The sequence below is a fragment of the Vanellus vanellus genome, assembly GCF_965231255.1.
Source record: "Vanellus vanellus genome assembly, chromosome: 11".
In the NCBI taxonomy this organism is placed as follows: domain Eukaryota; kingdom Metazoa; phylum Chordata; class Aves; order Charadriiformes; family Charadriidae; genus Vanellus; species Vanellus vanellus.
In genome coordinates, this window is record NC_138916.1 from 18,264,013 (window position 1) to 18,279,515 (window position 15,503).

Here is a 15,503-nt window from a genome sequence, read left to right on the forward strand (position 1 = left end):
AGCAAAGGGTTTTGTGGCCCCGCTTTCTGTGGTGAGATGGAGCTGGTACCCAGGCCTGGTTTGTGCCAGGGCCCAGGCCAGGCTGCCACATAGAGAAGCATAGAATAGTTTGGGTTGGAAGGGACGTTTAAAGGCCATCTAGTCCAACCCCTCTGCCGTGGGCCTGGACATCTTCAACTAGATCAGGTTGCTCAGAGCCCTGTCCAACCCGACCTTGGATGTTTCCAGGGATGGGGCAGCGACCACTGCCCTGAGCAACCTAAATCTTCCCTCTTTTAGTTTAAAACCATTACCCCTTGTCCTATCACGTCAGGCCCTACTAAAGGGCTAATGAATCATAGAATGGTTTAGATTGGAAGGGACCTTGAAGATTATCTCGTTCCAACCCTCCTGCCCTGGGCAGGGACATCTACCACCAGACCAGTTTGCTCAAAGCCCCATCCAGCCTGGCCTCGAGAACTGAGGTGCTTTCTGTGGAAATGGCAGCATAGGGTGTGATAGCAAACTGGGCCGTTACGTGAGGGGTGCTTACAGGCCAAGTTAGGGGGGTGAGCCCCAGTGTAGATGGGTGCAGGCTGGTGAGGGGCGCCTTGGGCAGCTTGAGGTATGAAGAGATTTACTGAAGCGTGGGCTAGAAGGGAAGGCGGTGCTCAGACCAAGCGGGGTCACGGCTGAGACGAGGCGGGGTGGAGCTGGGGACGCCCCGGCCAGGTGGGGCCGGGGAGAGGGTGGCAGCAGAGCCCAGGACCGCCGGCGGGGCGGCCGCTCCGAGCGAGCTCCCCACTTCCCGCAGCCCTCCTCCCCCTGAGGCGAGGCTTGTGCGGACGGGGCGCGAGCCCGCGGCGGGCGGGGCGGGGCGGAGGCGTGAGGAGGCGGGCAGGAGCCAATGGGAACTCGGCGGCGGGCGCTGAGCCGGGGGAGTGGCGGTGAGGACGGCCAATGGGAGACCGCGGACGGGGTGCGCGCGGGCCCGGGGTGGGGAGGTCGAAGGAGGGCGCGGCGCGGCCAATGGAAGCGGTGCGCGCCCTCGGGCCTGGCGGGGAGGGCGTGGCGCGGCCAATGGGGAGCGGCGCGCGGCGCGCGCGCAGCCGAGGGCGGGGCGGTGCGGAGGCTGGGGAAAGGTGGGGGGGGCAGGGGCGCGGGCCCGCCCCTTCCTCGCCGCAGTGAGTAGTGAGCGGGCGGCCATGTTGTGCGGGGGGGAGGGGAGGAAGGAGTTGAGAGGAGACGGGAGAGACTCTCTCACACACACGGCACAAGATGGCCGGGGAAGCAGCCGCAGCTGCAGCCGGGCTCCCGGGCGCTTTCCCCGCCGCTCGGAGCGGGGGGGCCCGGCGAGCGGCCCCAGGTGCCGGTCTCGGGGGCTAAGTCGGGCCCGGCACTCTGGGGGGGCTGTGGGGCGACGGAGGGCGACGAGCCGGGCTGCTGCGCGGGGCTGCCGACGGGCGGAGGGCAATGGCGCCCGGCTCCGGAGCTCTGCTCGCGCCTGTCCCTCGCCGGGCGGGCGCGGGGCTGTCCTTCACCGCGGGCAGGGTGAGGAGGGGAGCAGCGCCCCGTTCTCAAGGCCCCCGTTGCCTGCCAGCGGGCTGCTCTTCGCCGGGTAAGTGCCTGAGTCTCCTCGCTTCTCATTGTCCTTTGTCCTTGGGAGGAAAAACAAAATGTCCTTGGAGCCGGGAGGGGGAGGGGGCGCCTGCCTCTCCCTGCCCCCCCCACCTCTCCCTGAGGGGAGCCCTGGGGGCCCCCGTTCGTCTCCGTGACCCCTTTTGGGTGAAGGGGGGAGCCGCGCAGTTTGGGGAGGGAGCGGCGGGAGAAGGGGTGCCGCAGAGGGAGCCCAGACCGGCGACCGCCCCGCTGACACTCGGCTGCCGGGCTGCAGAGCGCTTCCCCCCCCCCCCCCCCCCCCCCGCCATCACCAACCCCCCCGGCTCCTGCAGCACCGAGGGGGCTCCGCGCACCCCGTCCCCCAATGCAGCAGGGAGGATCGGGGCAGCTGCAGAGGGGTTCCCCAATACAGGAGCGAGGAGAGGGGGGGCTGCAGACCTGTTCCCCTCCAGTGCAGCATGGAAGGGGGGCATCTGCAAACCAGCTTGTAACTCCAATGCAGCAGTAAAGGGGGGGGGGGGGAGAGAGATGAAGGCTGATGAACTACATCATCAGTTAAATGTTTAGCCCCAAGCCCGTATGTGTTTAAAGAGTATTTGTTGTCCATTGCTGCTCAGATGGGGATATGTTTTCGTAGTTTGGAAGAACAAAGACGCCATGTCCTTTTCTCTTAAAAATAAAACTTGGTGTTTTTTTTGTGGGGTGTTGGCTTTTAACTCTTTCTAAACCAGTAAGAAAAAACAGGCTGCGGATGAGACAGCTTAGTACTTTACTGAAACAATAGATAGAAATTTACTTCACTTACAAAACAGCAGTTCAGGTGCAGAACTTTAAAGAAAACTCTTAAGAATTACGTGCAATATGATTTTGCGATTAATACGGCAATACAAAAACTTACAAGCTTGGAAAAAACAAAGCTCAGTCACGCCAAGTCTACGGTTTAAAGTTGGCAAAATACTACAGTTGTGATTTAGACGACGCTACGAGAAGAAAAGGTAGTTACTTAAGTATGAATTATATGATAAGGAAACGAATGGGTTTGTGTGTGACATTAAAAGCTTTGAAAAAGCATTTATTAGGTGTCAGTTTTACTTTTAGTATTCAGTTTATGCATTTTTCGGGGAGCTTGCAGTCATTTCTGTTTACGTAGCGTTTTTAGCATTGTTTCGATGGTTAATAATTTAGAAGTTGTACAACACCTTTTGCAAGACTTTCTAAAAATGCAAGTTTAAATGGAATGCTTGATGTTTGTTTTATGTTGGCTCACATACAGCAATTACCAATTTAAGGGTAAAATTGTAATTCCAAATGCATAAAAAGTCACTGTAGTAGAGCAAGACGTAAATATAAGGAACTTTGGTTTTAATTGGAGATTGTGTATAGCCATATTTGTTGGATTTATCTGGTATACACTTGTACAGGATTATAAAACTCCGTGCAGGTTTTAAATATTGCAATTGGAGGTAAATCTACATTTTCTGGTGCTTCCTCTGCAAACACAAATCCGTCATTATGACAATGAAAGTTGGCTTTTTTTTGGAAATACAAATACAAGTTTCAGCAGCCATTGGACTTCTATCACCTTTACGCAAAGTGTTCGGTATCTTTATTTTAGATTTGGATTATGGTGGTTTTATAACCCCAGCAACAGTTCTACAGTGTAGAACAGGTTCTGACATACACACTTTGCTGAAAAGAAAGTTCTAGCTTTAGGTGGGTGTCTACTGTATTATTTTTTTATATATATTAGGGGATAATTTTTTAAATAGCTTTGACTTGTTCCTTTCAGCTACTGAAAATAAAATAGCGGCTAAATGTCTCTGAAAGTAAATTGCTCTTAATTCTTAATGTATTTCATTTAATGGTTCTGTGTTTTTTATATATAAGATATAAGAATTTTAATTTATATCTAGATATCTTTTAATGTGACATTAACATGTTAATTTAATTTACCCACATGTTTACAGAATGATTCCAAACTTCTAGAGTATGAAATAGTGGTAATAAATTCAGCTGCCGCAAAATAAAATGTTAAGCCTTTTCACAAAAGGCGACAAAAGTTGGTTAAAGGTAGTGCAAATATCGTGTTCCTTGTGTTAAAGAGCATAGTTTGGGATCCGATTAAAGGTTAAAGAAGCTGAAGGGCAAAAAAGATAGCTTTTTTGAGGAGATAAGTAACTTATGACTTAAAATTTAGAGAAGCTGATGACAGGAGCCATTTTAAAATTACTTTGCTATCACTAGAGTTTATATTTAATTTTGCGTAGCCTACTTCTAAAGACTTAAATATGGGGGAAAAAAAAAAGTAGAAGGTCTGAGAGGTATTGTGTGTTAAATTACTCAAGAAAAAAGTAATCTTAAATTGGCTAGACACTTGATCTTTAAATCATTCAAAATTAAAGTAATGGGAGACAGAAGAGCAGATTGCAGTTATTCATGCAAAAATATAGACCATGCATGTTGTATGTCAGTCACTCTTCATCTCCAATGTTTTTCTTCAGCCAAGTATGTACAGCCACCCGTACTTTTATTTTTAGAGTTGAGTTCTAAAGATACAGTTGCTGCTATAAGTTTTTCCTAATGTAATAATTGCCTAAAGATCAATAAATTTCAAGCATCTGACTTGTTCTGCTTTTCTAAAGCAAAATGCTGAAAATGTCCATGCTTTTTTTTTTTTTTAGGTAGAATTCCATGAACAATACCTTATTTCCTGACTGGCTTCCAGAAGAATCGTTCATACCTTATTTTCTTAGGTAAGAGTGGTTATAACTTGTGGTAGTGTGTTCATCTCCCTGTTATTTATTTTTTTTAATCTTGGTATTTGCCTTTTTGCTACTGTGCAGACGGCAAAAAAGAAAAATCTCATTTTTAAATTGGGGGAGACACGTTTTGTAAATTATCTAGACTTCTTAAAAGCCTTTTCTTGCAGATATGGGTAGACTGTCTTAAAATAATATGATGTTTGTGCTGCTACTTCTGTATAAATTTTAGTTTACTAAGGCTATTTAGTAAGTGGGTTATTTTTTTTATGTATGTATACACATGCATTGTATTTGGTAGGAAATGACAGTATTTTCATATAAACCCAGAAGTTCCGTACGTCCCATTTCACCAGGGAAAACGTGCATTTAACTTTAAAAAATGGGGTTTGTACTTAATGAATTTGTAGCATTAACGCTTGGGCATGTGGTAGAATTCGTATATGACAGTAATAATCCTAGACTTCAGGTATTCATACAGAAGGAGACTTCTGGGGCCTGTTTCGCATTTTTTGGAGACCCGAACGCTAATGGCTGGCAAAGATAGAATATTACGTTTTTGTACTGTAGGTAAAATTTTTATTAATCTCAAGACATCTTACGTGTTTTGAAAAAGTTTATATCAGTCGAGAACATTAGAACTGTAGGTGAAATCTGTATGTACCTTTGTTTTCAGACAAACCTGGTTTTGTGTTTTTTTTTTTTTTTTTTTTTTTTTTTTTCTTTAAAGGCTATTACTGGATATTGTTCCAAAGGTTCAGATGGCTGGTTGGGTAAAAGACCTTGAGCGAATTTCTGTACTGTGCATACCAGGTATGTTATACTGTGTTAGTTTTGTTGTTGTTATTTTTTTTTAATTATCCTGGAAGTAACTTTCTTTTTCAGCAAAATAAACATTGACTATTTAAGCTACAATGTATTAACCTTATTGAATTTCCTTTCAAGTTTTAGTGCATTTGAAAACTGGTAGTATGTACTAAGTACAGTAATGTTAATGTCTCCTTACACATCTTCTAAAATTTTTATGGTCACTCATGAATAAGACTTTTTTAAAAAATCTGAAATCACCATGTCAGCACATTGTAAATTAAAGATATGCTTCTGAGGATTTCCGTTTCTGTCAAGGACATTCAGTCTAATCAAAATTAAGAAATGCTTTTCCTCCAGTTGAAGGTATCGGTTCATTAGCAAGTGACATTGATAAGCTTTTCCAAGAAATTGTTTTTATACAGTAAACCTAGACATTCTCTTTTCAGTGTAAATTTTGCTGTAAAAGCCTAAACCTGCACCCAGTCGTTATGAAGTATCTTGCTGTCCTTCTTGCGGTATAAACAAATCAGCTTTCTAATTTTTTTTTTTTAAACTTTAAAGTTCTGCATTTGGAGACAGTAACATGTTACATTTGAATCATGCTTTCACCACTGTGTAATTAAAAGTTGGGAATCTTGTTTGCCTGTCTTAACTGGTTCCTTTTCACAGCTTACCATGCTAATGTACATCAGTACATATTCAAGGCCTCAAAGTGTAAGGCATCTTCATGAAGACGTGTATCAAGATTCTCAAAAATATTCTTGATAATTTGCTTTTAAAATCACGATAACTGATACTACAATAATACAGATATTACAAACCCCTACCTGAGTGCAGCTGTTCTTTGTCTTGGATGAAGGCTTCAGCCTGTTCATACAAGAGAAGTCATGTACCGATTTTGCATAAGCTTTCTAAAAATGTCTCTTTAGATTGTAACAAACCTGTATCTGCAGTGAGTCACTGCTAATATACAATACAATTCAAATAATATTTATAGATAATAAACATGTACCGTACACCATGGAAGTCCTGCAACAAACCACAGCTAACAAACAAGGTGGTTAGGTATATTCTAGAACTTCATTGTGTAACTGTCTGATGTGCAGTTTGCAAATTAGAAGTTTGTGTTAAAAGTGATCTGGTACCTTGAGAAGAACAGCAGAACATGTTTGAAATCCCTTGTGAATTTTCAATTTAGAGGGTCAAAATCACTGGGTGTTGCACAGTATATTATGGTAAAGGCACGACTAGCCTGATTCATGTGAAAGTCTGATCGTAATGATGGGACTGAACTTGTCAAACTCAAGACTTGTATTCCTAATGTTATATCCTTAAATGTCTAAAGCTACAACTTTTAATTGACCTGCTCTTAAAAAAAAAGTGCTTGAGCAGAGTCATCTTGACTGATGTGAGTGTTTTACAGTATGAAATTGAGCACTGTGATCTCAGTGGTCTTAGATATTTCCTGTATCATGATGCTGTTAGTGCTGAATAGATATTACAATAAAAACAGTTTTAAATGTCCCTTGTTACTTTTGTGAGCTCTCTGGAGCTGCCTTTTCTTGTAAGAACAACGTGTTTTCATCTAGTAAATGGCAGCTTGATCTTTGGCTTAGGTAGACCTCAGATGTGTACTACTGGGGACTTGAGGAAAGTTTTTAGTTCACGATCACCCTAGAGCATACTAATGAGGATTGACGAGGTCGGAAGAATGCTCTCTGGTTGAGTCTTAACTTTTTTTGGCAGAGGAAGCTGTTCCTCCATGATGATATAAAGCCATATTAAGTATTGTCATAGAATTAATTTGTAGCATTGACAGCTTATATGGAAAAACATTGGTGTGTTGATATACATCATCTTTGCCGAACTACCTCATTAATTTATCCCGAGAAAGAATCTGATGTCAGGTAAATAGCTTTAAAGCATCTGGCCTCACCTCATGCTCTAAAAGGAGATACTCTTTCCCGATTCTTAGAGCTAGCAGTGCCAGTCTTTTAGTGAAGGAGCCATGGACCTATGATGCAAGGTATTATTTTCTGTGTTGTAGGCCGTACTGTACTTAAGAGATCTCATTCTACAATTTAAAAATAAATATAAGCCACAACTATAAGACTAATTAAAAAAAAGTCCATGTTTGTTTTTAAATTGGGGATGGATTTTTTTTAATCACACAGGCTACAATGTTTACTGAGTAGTCTGATTAAAAGATTTGTAGTTTGACATTTATTAAATAAATTGAATGCTAAATAGGAAATACAGGTATTAATCTGAAAGGGTATTTTTTTTCAGCTGAAACTTGTATTTACTAGCTTTATAATTTGTGGCTCTTGGCATAAGCGTTCAGCTTTTGTGATGCATTCTGTATTTCAGGAGTGAATGTGTTTTGGATATTAAAAATTGAAAACTCAAAATACAGTGGTATATTTTATAGAGGTGAAAAAACGATCACTTGTGTGATCATATGAATGAAACCTTATTAACATCTTGGTGCTGTTTTTACAAAACCCATTGTTAGGTTCATCCGTTCACTTCAGAGTAGAGAAAGTCTTACTACTACTATTAAGTGATACCACTCTGACAAATACTAGATTCCTTTCGCAAAATTTTGCTGAGGTAAGAAAGACCGCACTCTGGTTGAGTCTTTGTAACTTTTTCAGTAGAGGAAGCTGATCCTCTATGGTAATATAAAGCCATATTAAGTATACTCATTAAACTTTCTGTGAAATTACCATAACTGGATGCTAACTATAGACTTAAAGAAAACAGGAACCAGCTTGAATGCAGAGGATTTATGTTTAGCTGTGCTGTAAATGATTAAAAATGGCTGAGAGCTGTAAGTTGAAAATCTTACAAACGTTAACTTTACCTAGTCTTTATATACTAAATTGTAGTTTCTAAGTGGCTTTTTTTTTTTTTTTTGAGTGAAATGGTACATAATGTACTGAAGAAGATTTAAAGGGCACAAGTAAATCTCTTCGCCTCGTTCATGGCTTGTGCTTTGTATGACTGATAGATGCCTCTTGGACAATCAAAGTCCAGCAACCATGTTGTGTTTCTTCTACGAAGTGCTCATCCACCATTTTAGAAGTACTTCAGTCTTGTGCTTCCATTTAATAGCAGCTGTTGGATCACATCTTAAGTGCATGTTTTCCACCTCTACGTTTCATGTTCATTTGGATGTTCTACATGTTTTGCCAGTTTACTATAATTTTTTATCATTTCCTCTTTCTGAAGGGATCTTTTTCCATATTTTCAAGTAAATTACATCAACAAAGAAATTACAGATCTTTTCATGGCAGCTTTCTTTCTTTCTACACATCTGAGTAGCTATCGATTTGAAGAGAACTGAGAAGATTGTAGAAAATTATGCACAGTATATCACTGAATAGATTCATTAATTTTTACATATTTCAGGCTATATTCCAATGTAAGTGGATTCTCAGAGATCATGAGAAGCACTTTGCTTGTATGTGTTAGGTGGATAACTTGTATACCTGGTGATAGTGGGTGGTTTCATGCAGTTGAAACTTAAAGTGAAAAAAAAGGGGGATTCATGAGCTGGTTTAGAGTTTAAGGTCTTATCTTAATCTTACTACCTCTGCTTAAGGTGATTTTGATTAAGCATTTATTGGTGTGGACTGCCAATAAGTACTTTTAAAGTTGAGTTTTCAAATATGGGCCTTGTCCGTATCCAGATAAATTTGAGATACAGAGTAGATAACTTGTTCTGTATCAGTGTGTTAAATAATTCCACTGTGTCTAGCTGATACCTGCTCTTTGTGAAATGAGTATTTTAATTATTCTTATGTGAAGGGCAGATCAGTTAGTTTCAGCGTACTTCCACTTGATGCCCAGTTGATCTTTGTCAAAAATTTCAAGAACACTTTTTTTTTTGCTTTATTTTTCAAGGGATTTGTGTATAGGACTGGGTTTGAATTTCTTGGGTGGTTTGCACAGGTTCTTTGATAACAGGTTGCCTGGTGATACTTCAAATTTTTTGTAAAAATGTCTTTTGTACTGTATGTTGTGATCTGCTGGGAATATCTGGGGTGTTTTTTATTTCATTTGGGATAGGGCTTTTGTAGTAGTCTTAGGCTAGTCTTCTGGTTTGCTAGACCTTAAGATTTTTTATTTTTTTATTTTCTTTTAATTTGAGTGTTTAATTATCATTTTCCCTACAGATGTGTTGAGGAATTGATTTACTCACTGTAAGCAAAATAACTGCTCTTGGTTGAAGCACTGGTAAGTTATTCTGAATAACATTTATTTTTTAGCTTTAAAAAAAAAAACAAACACCACACACATGGCTATAGTGTTTATCTTGCTGAAGTTTTTGTCTGAATGCATCCTGAAGTTCCTTAAAGTCTGTCTATGTGCGCATGTGTGTTTCTAGAAGGCTCAGTTAGAAGGACCACAGGAGCATTCTTGCTGGGCTCTTGGGAAATGAAGCTATGCTTGGATAGTACTCTCATCTACTCTCATCCTGTCTCAGTCGAGAACAGCTTTCATATCCAATTGTAGTTCTTTGGTCTTCTGCTTCTGTGATTTAACTCCATATTTCATTGAGAACTATTTGCCTGTTCAGAAAGGTTTGGTACAGAAATGTCTGTGTCTAGTAAGTATTACAATTTGGATAACATGGCGTGGAAAGTATCATAGCAGGAAGAACTTGTCTTACAAGCATCTTGTGTTGTCCTTTTATACTTCTGTCAGATCTGTGAGGGTCTTTGAGCAGATAGTTACTGTCTCCTGTTCTGTGATTATTCTGTTTCTGTTTTTAATTCATGAAGTTTCAGTTTTGCAGAAAATGATGTGTAATGCTGATACAGTTTCATTTATTAAACAGCTAGCTGATAGACTTCATTTAGGAACCATTCCCCCATATAGTCAAAATGCAAAATTCGTGGGCTTGATAAGAAGCCAGTTCTTATACTGGATGAATATGGGGGTAGGTTTTTCTCCAGTTTCCTTTGCTGAGAGAAATTTAGTCTTGACCTTTTGCTGTCTCTGTCACATTCTGTGACTTTCTTGGGAGTTGTCTCTGGAAAGACCCAAGTCCTTTTGTCTTCCTGTCTGCTTAAAATTCAGACGTCTTGAGTCTACATTTTTTAATTAGGGCATCCATTGCTTTTTTTATACATGAATTAGCTTTTTTTTTTTTTAGTGGGAAGCTCTACTCCTGTAGAACTCTGGAATATATGCTTTACTTTAAAAGAGACAGTTTCTTGGAGACAGTTCTTCCAGTATGACATGCTACCTGATTGAATAATGCCTTCTTTAGGCTGCAGACAGCTTGAGAAAATGTTCTTCCAAGAAGCAAATGTTCTCTTGTTTCAGTGGATAGACAATAGTGATTTTTAACTGCCCAATGGCTATGTATGTTAGCTGAGACCTTCAGCAACCATGCTTACCTTGTACAAACTGCCATCGATGCTGCCTCAGCTGCTAGAAAAGCAGCTACTCCCAGTTTGTACTCCAAAGTCCAGTGCTTTCTTCTCATCTAATCACCTAATGTGGAGACGAGAGCTCTTTGGAAAGGAAAAAGGAGTATGTGGGGGTAAGGTACAAACCTCACTAGGCTATATTATGGCTTTGTGCTGCTTTTAGGTACATTTCATTTTGAACCAATTTTATCACTGAGTTTTCAGTCCTGAAGCAAAACAATAGAATTCATGAACTTTGAGGATTTCGGTTCTTGTGCGTACACGTGCTCAGTTTTGGTCTTTGATTAGGGTTTCATCTCTTCTACTACTGTGTTCTGTATGTTTTATTACTGTTTTTCAGAAGTCTTAAGCTATTTTTCACACTGCAGGTATGTGTAGAACCGTGTATTTCTTTCTATGTTAGACGTAAATGTTCTTCCTTCCAGCTATTTCTCAAAACTCTTCCTATGCTGTCCACTGCTGCCTTTTTCCCCAGTCACCTGCTATAATCTCTAAACATGTGACTCATAGTCCATTTTTATATTAATCTTCATCTGTTTCCTCCATTTCTATGTGTAATTTTTTCTGTTTTCTCTCATTGGATTATAAATTAGCTGTTGTCAGATCTGGTTTCTTGGGCAGGAATTTGGCTTTTCAGTTACACAACAAGTAATTCTTCCATCCTTTTCTGTTTTATAATCCTTACCTAAAGGAAAGGGTTAACGTGGAACTCGTAATTGACTTTGTAAAAACATCCAAATCTATAGATCTTGAAAGATCCAGTATTACTCTCTCTGGTTAACATAGGTAATGTTTAGTTGAAGCAATGATTTTTAAGTATCTTTTCTTTTTAATAGAAGGGGTGAAAATACTTAAACACCAGGATCTTTATTGAAGTTGGGATACTTTGCTTAATGCAATAAAATTTATTTAAAAATAAGATTCGCAAAAAAGTGCATCTGTGAACCAAGGCACATCTTACCTGAAATTAATCTCTAAATCTGAGAAACCTGGCAAACAGCCTTTCTTAGCTAAAAATACTTAATCCTACATGAGTTGTGCTTTTACTGCTGTGCTTGCTGAACATCTAATAGTGGTAAAAGTGGACTTCAGACTGGCCAGAGTACTTAGTTACTTTTAACGATTGGATGGAACATCATTATGGACTTTAGATGTCAATAAAGGGCATGTCTGCTTTTTCCTGTAGTGTTAAAGTTACCAGAGATGTGTCTTTGAGAATAAAAATCTTGCGTTGATGAACTTTGAAGTGTAGAACTTCAGGTTTGGTTTGCTCAGAACCTCCTTCTGTCCATTCAGCTCCCTCTGGAGTGAATTCCCCTTACTAACAGTATGTCACCTTGGTTTTTAAGTTCAAGCCTCTGTGTGAGAGATTTCACTCTGGAAAACTTTGTGTGTTGGTGCCTTGTGTACTTGTGGTGATCCATGGGTGTTCTACATGTTATTGGCCTTCAGTCTCATACTTCAGAAACACAAGGTTTCAATAGACATGAAATTGCTGATGCCACAGTTTTGGCCATAAGAGATGTCTTTTATTGCTGTGGTCTCGTAATAGGTAGAGCATCAAATGAGGAATTGCAAAAAAAAAAATGGAGAGAGACTTTTGTAAACTCATATGTTTCAAAACTGTTGCCATAACTTTTAGGCGTGGTTGGGAATGGTTTGTGTCTGTTGATACAGTGTCAATATGTTACCAGTGATTTGAAGGGAACTTTGAAAGTATTATGTGACTATGCATGTCCCTTATTTATGATGACCAAAATACTGTGTTTGGAAACAAATACAGTAAATAGTAGATAAAGCTTGAAAAATGGGATGATATCTAACTGATGTTGCAGAAGGAATGAAATACTTATGTCATCGTGCAAAAAAAAAAAGGGGGGCTATTCAATGGCTGCCTTAAGTGTAAGATCACTGTGTATGTCTTAGTGAAGGAGTATGTTTTTGCAATATTATTGAAACTTCTTAGTAAAATGTGCCTTAATTCATAAGTAAACAAATGCTGTGAAATCTTTTAAAGCAAATGTAGATTTCACATGAAAAAGTGTACAGATTGCTATTAATATTTTGGCCATTACTGTGGCATCTTTTTGATGTATGAGTAACTTCTAGAATAAGGGCTGTTGTAGCATTTTCTTAATTATAATATATCATCAGTTCCATTTACTGCTAGTTATTTTACAAGGTCAAGAGAAGAGTTGAAAATGAATGTGGTGAGGTTACTTGCAAAGTTTTTGGTACAACCAAATGCAAGTGAACCTGGTAGGGAAACTTGCCCTTAAATTTGCTTTTGGCAGGTCTCATTAGTGTCTAAGGCAGAAGGCTAACCGAACTGAAAAGGGCTTTTCAAGGTTGACTAATATGTAACTAAATTACATTTTTGAGAGGTGGGGAAAGCTGATGCCAGTGATTAAATTTCCTTATGTTAAGCTTCTTACAATAACTATAAAAATTATTTTAAATGTCTTATGGTGTTTGCACTGTGCTCATGTTAGTACTTCTGAATATTTGATTGTGACAACAATGGATGACTTTCTGGTGGTTTATTTTTCATATTTTGGTACCTCAGTCAAAGCATTAGCATTAAAAATTACTCAAAGTTTTAATTTATCTTCAAATTCCTAAATGGATTTGAAATCAGGCTAGTATAGCAATAAGAACTAAAAAAAAAAAAAACCACCCCAAAACCAAAACAACCCCCAAAAACTTTATTCAGTTTAGTGTGGGGAAAAAATATTTCAAAATATTTAATTCCTTTCTTAACTGAGGATGAGTTGCATTCTTGAAACAAAAGAATTTCTCCAAACTTTGAATGTTCAATTTCTGGTTCCGAAAATGTAAAGATCCTGTGGTTGGATACTATTCCAACTATGCATGTTGCACAACGCAAAGCAAAGTGAATTACCAGATCCTGTATTCCGCTTCTATGTGCTGTAATTCCTGTCCATTGTATTTTAAAGGAGGAAGTCTGTAGAGGAATATAAAACAGGACATATGGGCAGTTGTGAAAGTCAGACTGAGGCTTGTTGCACTGGTTCCATTGGTTTTTGCTTTGCTATAACTGGATATTTTGAAATGAGACTGGGGAAACTGGAATGATGAGGCAGAGACCACTAGATGGCTCCACTGATTTTTGCTGTACTATGGGTAATTTCTTCATCACTTTTTGTAAGAACCTGCCCAGGATTGTCAGGGGAACAACGTAGTGGTGAAGTTGGGTTTCAGACTAAAATGATATTAAAGCTATACACATTCAGAAGAATAAATTGATGTTGGAGTTCAGATGCTCAAAATCATGAAGGCCTTTTAAAACCTTTTTTTTATTTCAAACTCTTCTGCAGTTAGCATTGGTTTAAAAATGATGTTCTTAACACTTAATAACCGCCTGTACTTGATTTTTGCATGTTAGGAGGAGTAGTGGTGGGGTTTTTTAAGTACATGAGCTTATTTTTCTTGGAAGAAAATGTAAAGATGGGGACATTTGGTTTGTATTTATCCATGTGGAAGTCATTTGGTCAGTTTGGTTTGTCACTCACCTGTGGTCTTGGTTGCTGTTATACGAAGAGTAAAGCTGGAATATGGATTGGGAGTAGTACGGTGGCCTTGCTAAAGGCAACCAATGTAACTTGTTACCATTTTCATCTTATTTCCGACATGTCCTTTCCCACCAGTAACTAAACCAGTCATTCTGTTTGTTTATAAGTGTTTGCTGTTGCACTGTTTGTCTTTCATGAGCTGGAAGACGAGGTTAAGATGGTGGAATGTCTTGTCTCTAGTCGCCATCTGTATACAGGAAACTGGTTTTCATGGCTATCACATAGGTTTTGATGGATCTATGTCTTTGAAGAAAGGAGCATGGACAGTAGTTAAAAATTTGGCTTATAAACTTGTTTTTCCACTAAGCAGAGACAGCTTTAGTAGATGGGTCAGTCCAATAAAGATGTTGCCAGAGCAAAATCTCAAATTTCCCACTATTGATTTCTCTAGTGCTTTAACACTGTGGAGAAATTTCAAATGGAATTTATGGAGCCTGAAAGGATTCTTGAACTTCTAATCATTCCTCCCCTAGTTCTTTATAGTTTTTGTTAAAGTTTGTATTTTTGACTCTTGAACTGATGACTTGACATTGTTTGCTCATGATAAAAGTAGATATTCCTGAATGTGTAATAAGGAATGAAGCATCAGTTATATGTTTAAACTGTCTTCAAGGTACAGTAGTTGAATGTCTTGGTTTAAAGATATGATCTGTGTTCCAACAGCATTTTTCTTTTAATTTTCCATAAAGAATCCAATCAGATGAAGAGTGTCAAAAGGAGTCTACGAATGAGACACCAAGATGGCAGTTCCACTGTTGATTGAGAGGTTGAGGAAATGGACTAATGCATGAGTGCTGTGATATGTCTGTCCAAGAGAAGGATGTTAAAACGTGGACTTTCGTGTTATTAAACCAGAGAAGATCTGGGTTGTGATCATCCTATCAAAATGGACTTTGCACTTGAATTAATCAGGGGACCGTATCAGTGACTATCCAATGATGGATCTGTTTGAGGACTGGGTGGCAAAATTCTACTCTTGGGTTGCGTATGCATAACAGGCAAATTCGTTTGGTAAGAGATCTGTTGCTACCCCTTTGGAGAAAATGTAATGTTTTTTAAAGTGACTTAATAAAAGGTTTTGGTTTCTTTCATGCTTTGTGTTTGTCCTTTCTGGCTGAATATTATTTTTTTTTATCGTGTTGATATTGAAGTGGGTTACATTTTTGGTTGCTATTAAAGTGAAAAATACTTCCCTTGCAAAGCACTGAAGGCAAGGTAAAATTTTGTGCTATACTTGATTTAAAATGTGGTTTTCATTTGCAAATTATCTTCACTTTGCCATGACTTCCAATGAATTT

General features: G+C 39.5%; 1 long non-coding RNA gene across 1 annotated transcript; it reads left to right on the forward strand.

Moving 5' to 3' along the window:
* The first annotated feature begins 1,177 nt into the window (after positions 1 to 1,177).
* On the forward strand, positions 1,178 to 15,296 carry LOC309676334. The gene is made up of 5 exons (XR_014269590.1): positions 1,178 to 1,597; positions 4,281 to 4,352; positions 5,089 to 5,171; positions 9,350 to 9,410; positions 14,895 to 15,296. It is a non-coding gene; the product is annotated as an uncharacterized lncRNA (long non-coding RNA).
* Positions 15,297 to 15,503: the final 207 nt, after the last annotated feature.